A 14,930-nucleotide genomic window follows, 5' to 3' on the forward strand; every position below is an offset into this window, starting at 1 on the left:
CAAACAGAAAACAAACTGCGTGACCTATTTTTTCACCAAATCTTTTTAAATGAAGGAATTAATTTTCGTTTTACTAAAGGAGGGGGTTTGGCGGCTATAGCGTATGTTCGTATGAAACAAGTTTAAATAATCAGATCCACATACAATAAATATAAATAACACACAGGATTCTTCAAACGACATGTTGGATTAACGAAAATAAATGAAGTGTGTTTTTTTTTTTAAACAAATGTCTTTTTTTTAACCGGTAGTTCGGTAGATATGTAATTGGCCTTTAAGCCTCCAATGAATTACATGTAGGTGTTCAATAACAATCTACGTATTAATCAAATACAGGCGACATACTGGACTGGTACAGATAGTTTGAGTGAACACAAACTCACAGAAACATAAAAGGAGAGAAGAATTACAACAACTGGTTCCTTATATTCCACGGGAATTTATCAGCTTTCACGTGCAATCTGCACAAAATTGACTGATCCAAAATACGAAGAGTTTAACAAAATCGAACATATCAATTAAATGCATTCAAAAAAACAAAAACTCACTCGGCTGGAAGTATCCAAATAACATTGTCCCTTTGTAATTGAATTGGGGGAAAAATTAAAAACAATTGACATTATAACCATTTATTCACAATTTGGTCGTACAGAATCACCCCATCCTTAATCATTGTTTGCCCACAATTTACCTATGTGCGAAAATCCTAAAATACCCTCTCTTTTGCATATGTTGTTTTTTTATCTCTCAATGTGGGCAAAGAAACCAATGTGGAAAAAAATCTTTTAAGGTACTTCAATACACCGAGACTTATACTTTTTAAGACACTACGTCACAAGATGGCGATTTAAATGTTTTGTTTAACTGTTTGTATCAATCGATTCAGATGTATATCGTCATAGCTCAGTGGTTAAAGTATCAGGCTTACCCATCATGCTTTCTGTCATAATCAAGCAATTTTCTGCTGATTTGAGAAAATATTTCACGGTGTTTTGAGGCACCTTAATCTTAACATGCTTTATTTTGTTGGCAAGTGTTCCATATTTAATATTCAGATTACTTCAATTACTAAACGCTAAATTATCTTTATAGTCCTAATATTGTTGTAAAGTTATTAGATAAAGCCAGTTACATGAATTAAAGCCGAGCTTTCCTAAAACCTGTTTACTAGCATCGAAAAGAATTTTCTCTATGTAAGTAAAAACCTCAAATTACACAGTCTGTCAATGTCGGCTCAGACCGACACTAGCAGAATCGACCGATTTCGGCTTTAAATAGTATTCAATATTATCGACTCGTATTTATTTTTTGTTCTGTTTGTTTTATTTGACCATTTTATTTTCTTTTTTAAATAAAAGATTAATGATTTCAAACTGCCGAAGTTTACTGTAAAGGTGGTATACTGTAAAGTTTTAGAAACAAATTATTATTTAAGTAAATACTCCTGCATTTTTCAACATACTGAGTAGATTTCAAATTCAACTACAATGTTTTTTTAACTGTAAATATTTTGTTGATTGTGTAAAATCAGAAGAAACTTATCTGGTAGGACAGAACGTACAGATGATATAAATAATAGACCTTTATTCACATATTATGGGTACGCAAAATTGTACAAAAACGGTAAAATATTCAGAACTCCGTTTCAACGTGATAATTATATTCCTGGTTAATAGCGCATCTATGATTATGATTGTTCATACATCAAAAAGTAGGCAATGTTTTTCAGTTCATTGAATCCACAAATTATTCTCTAATTTTGCATTTATATATTGAAATGTTATTGCATCTACCTGACATGCTGAGAAAATTGAAAATAAAATATAATGTTTGTGAATTATATATTGCTTTGATAACCGTTGTTTGAAGTCAAAAAATGTGCGTAAAAGTAACGGAAAACATTAAGAAATTGTACCATTCTTAATGATTGTTCCGAAAAAAAGTAATTATGAAACTGGTGTTTGTCAATAAATTATGCACTCCTGGTTGAAACGAAACCAACGACATCCAAGCATAGGTCCTGTATTCGGAGATGTATACTTTTGTGATTTGCCGTCGAAATCTCGTCAGATAGACACTCTTGTTGATATGTAACGTTGCATGCTGCACATACTTATCCCACAGACTTTTCCAGACGTAACCTATACCAAAACAACGCATGAAAAGACGGAATTTAGTCCGAGCCCAAACTGGCAATGTTGTTATATGTGATGTGAAGGTGTAGTTGATGTTGTTTGGATCAAAAAGACGATGCTGTAGTACAGTTAACGAAATGATGAACATTTTCTTGGAACTGTCAGCGGTAAACACTTTCACGCAAACTTTGACATTGAATTTGATCGGTCGGCCATCATTTCCATTTCTTCCGGAACTGTTTTCAAAAAAAAACTTGTCCTCCCATTCAATTTCGTCTGGTTGACATTGCAGCAGTTTTCCATGTTTATATTTCAGTAACTCAACTTTTTGTCTCTTTAGATTTGCCATTATTTCACCACAAGTTGTGTCAAGTTTGATAAAATGGAAGCGTTCAAACCATACGTACACAACTGTTAATACCACATTTTGTAAACAGACGACCATAAAAGGAACTCGAATATATAATACGAGTAGAAGGCAAATAAGAAAAACATCGGAATCACCACAACAAAATTAAAACACCGATCACAAATACAGCCTGGACGCTCTACCAAATCACGCGTTTTAGTCAAATTGGACAATGTAACTAGAGCCGAGCTCGTTGCAAAGCAACGAGTAGGTCTTCCGTCGCAACTTCGTGTCGCTAAAGGATTGTCCATCAGTCTGATTAAAACACCTCATTCTCCTCACACTTGTTAGAGCCTGACAGACCCTGTATTGATAAAATGTCATCTTTACACGACCACGAGACAAAAAAATTAATTCATGCCTGTTTTCTATGTAACCTCTAGATTGAGTATTGCACCACTCATTAAACAGATAAAGGCATATCTTTGCTAAGTAGGTGTTTATTTAGATTGTATGCAAATGTGGAGTGAAGATAGTCTGTTATTGTTACAGGTCTATCAGACCCTGGCGAGTGTAAGGAGAAGGGAAATGGTTTTAATGAGACTGGAATATCAATATGATAATAGTAAGTTCAAGAAATCGAAATCGAGACTCAATTTTAAAGTATTATTTTCATACCAGGCAAGTTCTTCGTTTAACTTACTTCAAGTTTAGGATAACTTTAAAAAGTACATCATTTATGTACATGTATATAATTAATTTAATTATAATAAAAGTGTGTGTGTGGCGGTGGGGGGAATGATCCAAAAATCAATTTTCTAAACGTTAACTTAAGGGAAATTTTGGTTGAGAGAAAGGGGGCATTGCTCCCACTGGACCATCTAAAAGATACTGTTAGCAAGCTCACAAATGATATCCCCGCTAAGAAAGAAGTCATTACTCACGTATTTCTCTATTAGAGAATAATGGAAGGTTCTTTTTCTTTAGTGGGTCAGACAAGGCAGGGTATATTTACAGGTCACAAGTAATCTTTATGTCAAACTTTAGCTGTTACTCATTTCCATTAATACAAGATATGACACATGTTTAATATGACTTTGAACTTGCCCAACTGACCCTGGGTCAAGTTCATGACACATCATCGGTCATCAGGAATCTTTACATGAAATAGAAACTCCCAATGTTTCTTCTTAAATGACTTAGGGACAAATAATTTCACACCCTCAGGTCATAAGCAATATTTATGTGAAGTTAGAATTTCCAAAGTGGACCGGAAACAAATTTTGCACTTTTCCTGCCAGTGACGTTTACTTTGTCCAAATGACCTTGGGTTTAGGTCATGACGCTTCGTCAGGTAATTAGTAATATTTGTATGAAGTGAGAACACTTCCAATGTTTCTCCATCAAAAAGATATAGACCGGACACGACGTACGAACGGACAAGGTGATTTTCATTTACCCCCACCCCCCCCCCCTCAATTTATTTTCGTGGGGTATAAAAATCCTTTTCGCCCGTTTTGTGCGGCACAAAAATGACCTATATTTTTCAATTATTTCTATCATATCACAAATAAATATACATGTAAATGTATGATTTGTATGCACATTTGAGTTCTTCTCATCATCGTCGGAAAGGATAAGAAACCCTTGGGTTCCAATAATGTCTTCTCATGGACTTTTGTCAATTTGCATCACTAAATGATTTCCAAGCGGTAGGCTATCAAAGCTTTTGAGATGTTACATGTAGATATTGAATTTCTATAAATTTAAATTTAAGGTTAGGAAAAACAACACTTTTTTATACAGTAAAAAAAATCTAAAATAGCTTTATGTACGCGTACACATAAATAAGGAGATGTAGCGAAAGCTATAAAGACTTTATTTCTTCAGATTAAAAATGAAATATTCAGCTGAGTTTTAGGTCACTTAATCTGCATTACAACCTCATACTACACAACTTTAATGATTTTTTTTTTATCAATGTGCATATAACAATAAGTAAAATCCCAAAGAACAATATCTATCGCAATTAAATGCATACATTTTTGGGAGGCAGAAAAATCGCTATATTATAGTCTGCAAGTCAATTGAACTACTACAATTATTTCAAAGAAATAAGAAACTGTCGACACTTGCAGTACTCTGATGATTAAATGACGATCGACCGACTTTATTGCTTAATGTAGTCGTATATCATTACTTCTAATTCTGAGAACAAATTTTATTTAATCTTTGACTTAAAACTGTTAACTTATAAAACCAGAGACATTAATAACTTATGAAGCTATTTATGTATCTGATAATATATATTTTATTCTGTTCTTAACTACAGAAGTTTAGCGTGTTCAACATATTTTAGCCACATTCTCAGATTACGATATCGCACCTTTAATGTGAGGTTGATTGACATCGAATATTTAGACACTTATTGTTTAACAATTGACCGCTGCAGCGAAAGCATCCTTCCAAATGTTACTCAATTATAGAACAATTGCTGATCTGCAGCCTGGGGGTAATACAGCAAACTACATTGATACGTTTAATAGGCACTTGCTCCAGAAAAGTTTCTATGTTTTGTAATGTTTTGACTGACCTTGTCCAATCAGATCGTAGAAGGCGGAGTTGAGAAATTACCGCTCGTGACTTAATTAGAGAGAGAGAGAGAGAGAGTTAACTGGTGAATGGAGTAAATTATAGATGACACAGATGAGCGAACTATCTATCAACAATAGTTATCCTATAAAGTGACAAATCACGGTCTAGTATATCTTTGTATAAAAACTTTCTTCATGGTTACTCAGTGTGAAACATTCTTTACCTTAGTACGAATTTATCCGCCATTGTTTTACTTTTCCAAAAAGTATCCACCTGCGTCGCCTTTCCTTTACACTGCATCTAAATTCATAATGTTCATAAGTGATCATTCGTTCGCATTTCAAAATATTTAATGTCTGTATTCTCGGATTCCATGCTAGGAATTTTAGTTGGTTAGCTACGTCATTCTTATTCATGTACATGTTGTCGACGGCGCGCGGCCAAAAAAATTTTTACAATTGTTGTTTAAAACCAATATAGGATATACATGTAATTTTTATGTAACATGTAATTTTTATGTATAGACCTTAATTAATTTGTTTGCAGGTTTATAACTAATGATTCTTCCTTTATCGGCACCACTTATAATGTACTCAATTCACTCTCTCTCTCTCTCTTCTTTCTCTCATTCAAGTCACGAGCGGCAATGTCTTGACTCCGCCCAGCTACGATCTGATTGGACAAAGGTCAGTCAAAACATAACGTAGAAACTTTTCTGGAGCTAGTGCCTATTAAACGCTTCAATGTAGTTTGCTGTATTCTGAGCTATGTGCGCTGACGCGACACGAGATTTTCGGTCGCACGTGGAGCGGATTGACTTGGCATAGACTGACCGAATAAACACACGGGTGGGAAAGTGACATACATTGAGGAGAAAAATGTACATATGTTAAGGAGTCGCCAAAAATAGGTCTTCGTCACATTTGAAAAAAATAAAGCCCTTGCACTGTGATCATGAAACCGATAATATCTAAACAAATCTTGTTTAAAAACTCATGTGAACATTCTAAAAATAATCACTAAATCCCTCAATTCTGGACACTTCTTTTATCGTGTCAGCGTCTACCGCCAATCGTTCTTGGGCCTTTCCGGCAAGCTCGGAAAAACACCTCGAATGTATTACCTAGGCGTCCATGACAACCCCCCTTTTTATAAAACTTGAGATAATTACAACACATTTTATGATCTGTTGAGATGAAAGTTATACTTCATTAAAGGTATCAATATACACTAAAATATAACACAGAAGCGACATACAAGACTTCTAGCCGATACTTATTTTAGTGGGAAGCGACTCCATTTTGTATAAAATTCTAACATCCGTTGATGTTAATACATTCGAGGTGTTTTTTCCAAACTTGCCGGAAAGGCCAGAGAAGTTGCAATTGCCTCTACCGCATGTGTTAATTTGATATTTGATTTTTTTATCCTGCCTTGAACGCTTGGAGACTGTCTCATTTTCTAAATTCGGCTAAATAATGCTTCCAATTTGATCTCTCTCTCTCTCTCTCTCTCTCTCTCTCTCTCTCATTTTATGTGCAACCTTATGAAGACGTCAACTACTTTCTACGATATCTATAAAACCTCCCAGCAGTATTTAGCGGAAACATTCGTGGGTAAATAAAAAAATCTCAAATTGAAACATAAGTCAATCGTACATGTACCGGTCAAAATCTCGAATAAACAAATAGTTGGAATGGTACAAAATATCAATAAACATGCACGTGTGATAAAGTACATGTAGAAGAACACGAAGCTATCGCGGATCACTGGATCTCCTTGCCCAGCGGGCATTTCAACGTTGAAACAACGTTGTTTCAACGTCAGGCATCAACGTTGAATCAACGTTGAAAAAAGGTTGCATATGAAAGTTGAGGCAACGTTGAAAATGTAACGTTGTTTCAACGTCTAAATTCAACGTTGATTAAACGTAGAAAAAGTGTTGAAATCTGGTTGAAAATATGACGTTGAAAAAAAGTTGAAATTAAGTGACTTTTTTGTGAAATTTTTCTTATAAACATATTTTTTAACTGTGTTGTGCTGTTTAATGTGTTTTGACACTTTATTAAAAGAAGATGTGATCCAAATGTAAAAAAGTCGCTCTTCATTTAAATACTGGTAATATACGAGTACATCCTTCGCTAACAGCTTTTGTATAAAATCCTTGTTAAAATGTTGAACTTTGCATTTCTTAATGTTTTTCATAAGCCTGGGAAAAATGAACACAAAGAAACCACGCGTACATTCCGCCAAATGGTAGCCATGCTTGTTTTCCATGATATGGAACAAAGGAGGTCAACACAAAAATGTAGAATCCACAAATCAGTTCATCATTTGTACTCTGCAGACTGTTCTAAAAATGACTCTCAAAATATTCCAATTTAAAGTATAAAATAGTCAAAATAGTTCAAAAGCTTAGAAATCCCGGCCTTTTACTGTACATAAAATCCGTGTATGACTGCACGAGGTGTACGTAAGAACTGAATTTCTTTGTTCACCAATAGCGTCTTTAGTGGTCAAGCTGACATAAAGCAGCCTGGTAAATTGCATAACTCCCAAGATCAGCAGTGCTTGCTGTAGTGATAGGCCCGCACTCCCTTCACACTGACCTACTTAAAATGCAATTAGCCATTTGCTGTACTCACAGCTCAATTTGCTTGCATCAAAACAAGCTTTTGTTTTAAAATGTAATGGAATTTTTTTTATAACCTTTCATTAAAAAAATCTTTGATATTAAAATTGGAAAAAAAACAATATAATAATAGTTTAATTGGAAATCAAATAGGCTGAAAATATATACAAAATAACAATAATATTTGTAAAACACATTATTTCATGCTTCCACAATTGACAAAATATAAGTAAAAGCTAAATTTATAAAAAATAAAAAGGAATTTCAAATTTGAAAATATGTGGTCAGTTTCATTTATTAAAACGTTGTTTCAACGTTGAAAAGTGGTTGGTGTCTTCAACGTTTAGAGTAAGTTGGGTCTTCAACGTGGAATCAACGTTGATATATGGTTTGGGTTTCAACGTTGAAACCTCAACGTTGAATCAACGTTGAATAATGGTTGATCAACGTTGCAACTTGATTTCAACCTTTCCTCAACGTTGAAACAACGTTGCGTGCCCACTGGGTGGCTATGTGCTATGGGTGATCATCATTTTAAGGTTTAATCTTTGTGGTTTTTCGTTGTTTATCTATAACATTATTATTATAGTTTTTATAACATTTTAGAATTACAAATTCACTATTGATTTATGTCTGATGATGTTTCTGATTTGGAATAATATCGCTTTTATCAATTTTTAGAAGGGCTTCTCAATTCACATTCTAATATTTAATTAAATTTGAAGGTGAACAAACTTTAAGAACATAAAATTGAAACAGTTCTTGTATATATATCTTGTTATTAGATAACCGCTGACTTCTAGGTAGTGCAGCCGTGACCGATTTCCTCGGCCGCGGATGAGGGATCGGATAACTTACTTAAAGGTAAAACATACATAGAGAGCTCAGAACCCAGGAAGATTTAAAATGTTTGCAGTATGATGACTAAACTCTAATTAATATAAGTTTTTTTCCCCCTTAAATCCCACAGTTGATCTATCTGTCTGATACTGCTTCAGTTCTAGAATGGCATTGCTTTTATGATTAAATAGAACGATTTCTTAATTGACACTCTATCGTTTAATTCAAATTAAGAAGAGAAATCTTTAATGTGTACGAATCTTGTGTTTGCGGCTAAATAAAATCACATATGACAGACGCGATTCTTGTGTATTAAATAACCGCTGACCGCTAGGTAGTCCAGCCGCGACCTTGGCGATCGATTTTCGCGGCCGCGGGCGAGATGGGTTATGTAATGACGCACACAACTAAGAATTTAGATCGATCTGAAATGCTTGCAGTAAAATGACTCAAATCTATTTCATGGAAGTTATTTTTCTTAATCTAGTTTATGTATCTCACTAGATAAGAAAAAGAACGTTTATGTTTTCTCGTTTTTGTTTTTCTTAACGGTTGTCCACTATAAGACCTAAACAGAGGTGACTCCAAAAAAAAAAAAAAGCTGTAAGAAAAACATGTACACGTTTACTTTTTAGACAGTTTTTTAAATGAATCAAAGCATCCCGTATATGCTGTTACACTTTCAGCTGTTAATTTATGCGCACGAAGATTTTCGCTTACTTGCCAAATGAATACAGATACATGTTAACAAGACAAGCTTTTTACACTCATATTACGCATTACCGGTACAAAATAATTGTGTAACGACATCGATAACACAATAATAAACAACTTTTCTATCGACAGCTTTAGCGAAATATTAACCATTTTTGAGTTATAAAGCGAAGACTTTTAAGGGCTCTAGACCCCTAATTTAAGGGGCCAGCCCTTTTTCACTGGTGTCAAGTGAAAGCCCTTAATATTTTGCACTATTTTGTTCTATATGTGTTAATTTTAAACTAAAGAGCTACATAACAAAAACACAACCAAAAATCAGCATTTTTTGAAACCCAAATTCAAATTAATTTTTTGAAACTTTAAAGGAGGAAAATTGGAAAAACAAAACTCGGAGGACAACGTTCAAACTCTCTATTCTTAAGATTTGTGACTTTGTAACACATGCTGTGAGCGGTTTCAGAGCCTTTGCGTGCACAAGAATGCCTATATTTTTTTTAAAAAAGGGGAATAACTCGGTACCGGAAGTGTTGATTTCAACGGTTTTCCCTAAATATTGAGAAATTGTAACTACCAATAAGCTCTGAAAATTTGAACTTTATAGAACAACAAACAAGTAAGATATTTGAGTTTTAAAAAACGTCTAGAAGAAAAAAAAAATAAAAAGAATTATCAACAGAATCAGTACAAGGTCTTCCGTTGAAAACGGAAGACTTTAATAACCCTTTATCGTATTTGCATGTAGACTGTGCCGAAAGAGGTTAATATTTTATCGCATATCCGATGAAAAAACAATACAATATAAAAAGGCTAAGTCCAGAGCTTTGATCACCCGCGTATATATCTATTTATTTATAGTATTTATGAATGACGTTGAATTTTCAATGGTACTTTTTCAAATAATCACTGCAAAAATATAACGCTGTTCTTTAATCTGTTTCATATGAACCATCACAGCACTTCATATGTAAGATTTGGTGATTTTCATCTGTTTACAAACAATGAAAGATCCTCTGAATACACACGAGAAAAAGCTGTGTGACTCAGGTTATCGAAACGAGCATTGGTTGAAAACGCTATTGAAAATCAGGTTTTAAATGGATTGTCTGGCATAATTTTGTCGAACAAAAGCGATACAGAAAATTTCAACCGTGTATTTCAGCTAAACAGGGTATTTAGACTGAATAGTCGATTCATTTAAGAGTTAATATCTCCTTGTTATAATCTTAAACTACGTTGCAGTTAGCATCAAATTTTCACAAATTATACAGTTTGTATAAGATTCTTGCTTCCCTTTTAAAATAAGTTTCGAATTAAAAATGAGATCAAGTCATTAATATGCAATCCGTAAGGATGTGAGGAAACACATTCATACCATAACGTACATTCTAATTTATTTCTCAACAATATTCATTTCCGATATGTAATCTAATAGGTTAAATCTCTATACATTTTATGCATTTCTCGCCTCCAAAATTTTAAATAAAAAAAAGAGTAAAAGGTTATCACCACAGTGACGTCGTAATGTAGAAATTACGTCACGAAGAATGTTTTATTTACAGAATTAATGCAATATTTATAAGTTTTATACGATATAAAATAGTTTGGGACAGTTTACGCTTTATAAACCGCTTAAAATGCGTAAACCGCCCCAAACTATCTTATATCGTATAAAACTAATAAATATTGCATTCATTGCTTATGATGATTTTTTTTTTTTTTTTTGCTAATTGTACAAAATTCAAACGTAACATTAGGCGGATTAATACATTTTTGACTTTAGTCTTACTATAAAGTAGGCAACATTCTTTATACAATAAAAATTGATAATTTTTTACTTAATCAGAAAGCGTTTAAAAATAACAAAATTAACTTATTTTGATATATTGATATTTTGTAGAAAAATATAGGTGTTTCCGATGGTTTTTCTTCATGGAAACATCAAGCGCAGGCTTGCTCAATTACCATTATTTAGTATAATAATATAAACAAAACATGTTAAAATCGTACTTCAGCAGACATGCGCTCTATACCTCCGAATGCAAAATATAAAGAAAAAACGACAAAAATTTCATGTGATTACAAAACTGCAGGAATTAGCTGATTTAGTTGACGTCATCGATAAACAGCAAATGAGCAATGCAGACTTAATTTAAGTTTAAAGTGATAGGCATCCGCTGTATATTCTGTATAATGAATATTAAGATTTAATTTTTACGGTGTTTTTAAGAAATTGCTAAATAAAATTGGGGTCAGATGTTTACCAATACCAAAGTTAGTCCATTTCAGAGTTTTAGAGCAGTGCAGGGCATATATTTGGATTATCATTGCAATCTAATTTTTTTATCTTTTTTTCTGATCGAATCTCTTATACCGCAATAACACGTATGTCCTATTCTAGTTTTCAGACAGCAAATGGATATGGAACGGAAGCTCATAAACAAGAACCTTATTTGTAAAGTTTGTGTAAACCTATATATATATATATATATATATATATATATATATATATATATATATATATATATATATATATATATATATATATATATATATATGTTTATGTATCTTTTCTTCAATACATTGTGTAATATGTACATATATAGAACAATAATGTAAAAGTAGGTAAGAAGTTAACTCTTTCAACAGGGAGTTGGACAGGGCAATGTCTTTAGCCCAAGCATTTTAAAGATATTTTTAAAATGACTTTTCAAACTTGCTTGACGAAGAAAGTGCATGTTCATGCGGATCCTTTCTTGAAATAACATTTCTTCACTGCTATATGCTGATGATCTAGTATTATTATCAGATGATAAAAAGGATTGCAAAGCAAACTAGATATACTTAATAAATAATACCATGACTTGTGCTTAGGAATAAATACAAGCAAGACTGAAGTTGTTATTTTCCACAGAAGGGGTCACCTTATTAACGAGATGTTCACATTTAAAAATTCACATCTAGAATGTGTTATCAAATATAAATATATTGGTAAAAATCAAGTCCTCAAGTGGCTCGATCAAAGAAGCAAGATCTGATCTATATAAGAAAGCTCTCAAGGCCTCTTTCAAACTATTCTAAGACCTAAACTGTACGCATCCCCTTATCTAAACATTATACATCTCTTTGATTATATGAAAAAACCTATTGCATTTTATAGCTATAATTCTTACATCACGCATACTGGAAAAAGACAAACATTTATATGATATCTTTAAAACTTCGGCAATGGAAAACTTCAATATCACAATTTGTAAATATCTCTTAGAATGTAGTAAAAAGCACAAATATTGCAATTTTTCTGAGCAGGGACGATATCCTTTGTATTGTTCATTAATTCAAAGCATCCTGTTATACTAGCATAGATTGGAATTATGTGAAGAATCTTCCCTGTCACACAATGCGTATACAGAAACTATTAATCTTAGTCTATCTAATGTTAAGGGGGATGTGTGGCCATCTTGTACATTTAAGGATAAGAATGTAAACATTTCTTAAACTGGCTTGAAACTGGTCAAAGATACAAAAGCAATAAATACGAAGTCCTATATCTCATTTTGTTTGAAAAGCATGCATACAAGAATAGGACAATGCCTTTTTAATCACTCAGAACAGCTGTCGAACTGCGCAGCTACAGACTTATTTTGAAGAAAAATAAGGAATAATTGAACACAGTCATTTTGACCTCCAAAAATAATTTCCGATATATTGAAAACAATCTAAATAGCTCCAAATTCTCCTAATTTTTAACAAGAAATATCTCTTTAAATAAAAGTGATCTTACTATTTCTCCTCTCTTACACGATCAGTTTTATTTGCCTTAATTTATTAAAGTTGGAATTCTCAATCTGGCTCTCCAAACAAAATCGTATATTTTGCTTTTGTATGTTTCTATCAAACTTGGATGACCTTTCCAGGTCAATGCACTTGTTCATTGTTCATCAAACAATTTCTAGAAACTAAATTTTTAAACTTTTAATTCTTCTTTTTATTGGTATTATGTCTTAATTGTCAAATACAAAATTATACAATGTCATATCGTGCATTATGTCTTTATTGTCAAATTCAAAATTATACAATGTCATATCGTGCATTACAATTTCTAATGCTATCATATTTTCATGAGTACAATATGATTGTTATTCTTGGTCATACAGACGCTTTTATTGTCATGTAGTTGAAGTTTGTACATTCCTCATAAGGCTGAATGATAAACTATATTAAAGTTTTCAAAGATGCACTGTGTTCATTCGTATAGTGAATAAAAAGCCTGCGATATAATACGTTAATACGCTGGTCAAAGAAGCCATCATAATGGCAAAAATATGGCACGTTTTACAGTTAGAGATTAACATTCTCTTTTAATATATCCTTTGGGATATACTTGTGGAAAAAACTCTTTATTGAATAAAGAAGATTCTAATGGTGACTTTATGTGAAAATCATTCAATTTACTGACATTTTTTTTCCTTAAAAATTGTGAATGTGGAAAAGTGTACTTGGAAGATGAATAACGGATTTCTTAAAGAAATGCACACGTGAATGTACTTCATCCGAGATATTACACAAAAAAATAATGTTTGAAAATATTTGATAAAATGTTCAAAAGAAAATATCTGATAATGAAACATTTACTCTTTGACAATGAGAAACAGAAGCATAACGCTATTGATCTGACATTAAGAACTAGATGTAATGTATGGCAATGTTTTATGATGGCTGAAAATCACAGAATAATGATTTTTGAATTCTAGAAGCAGCAAAACAATAATGATTCATTTAGTTTAACATCCAGAATAAAAATTAAAAAACTCCAGAGAAGAAGGAAAATAAACACTCTTACAAACACAGGGCAATATAGTTATAAACCAATTTGAAAGGTAAATATTGTGTGCTACACAATAAATGATGGATGTGGTTCTGTCAATGGTTATAGTGTTCAGATGTGCTCAGTTTTAATTTAATTAAATAGCTGTAAATTTTCTCTTACAAGAATAGATTTCATTCAATTGATTAGCAATAAAAAAATAATTGCAATTTTCTGGAAATATTAACAAAAGAAATTCTCATTTCTTTTACAAACTACAAGTACAAAAAAGCTCTTTACTTCTGAATCTAACAAAATCATTGTTAAAAAATCAATATTTTACCTTTCTTTAAAGGACATGGTTTGACTATGACTTTTATTTAAAGATGATGTTAAAATGCATAATTGTGAAGTAACGGTAAATGACTTAAAAAGCGTTTGTATGAGTTTCTGGTTTATGCGTCAAAGTGTGAAGTTGTGGAGTAAAGGTATAAAAGTTTAATTACATAAATGCGTGGCTGTAGGGTGAAGGTGCATCTATAAAGTGCGTGATTGCGGTGTAACGTTATATGTGTTGAAGTACCTGGCTGAGGGAAGGGGATATCAAGGTTATTTTTTTTTTGTATAGCGAGGTTTATAATAAAATTCATAATACAACCATAAGATAACAATTGACTAATAAAATGCCTAAGAAATAAACTTTAGTATAATAACAATGTTTATAATACTGCTCAAGAATGAACCAAGCAGCCATAATAAAATGGTTTAACGGTGTCTGGAGGGAAATCATTATTTTTAATCTATTGTGTATTAAAAACAAATCATTGTGAATACAAAATGACATTGGTACACACAACT

Source organism: Crassostrea angulata, chromosome 2 (genome assembly GCF_025612915.1).
Source record: "Crassostrea angulata isolate pt1a10 chromosome 2, ASM2561291v2, whole genome shotgun sequence".
NCBI classification, from domain to species: Eukaryota; Metazoa; Mollusca; class Bivalvia; order Ostreida; family Ostreidae; genus Magallana; species Magallana angulata.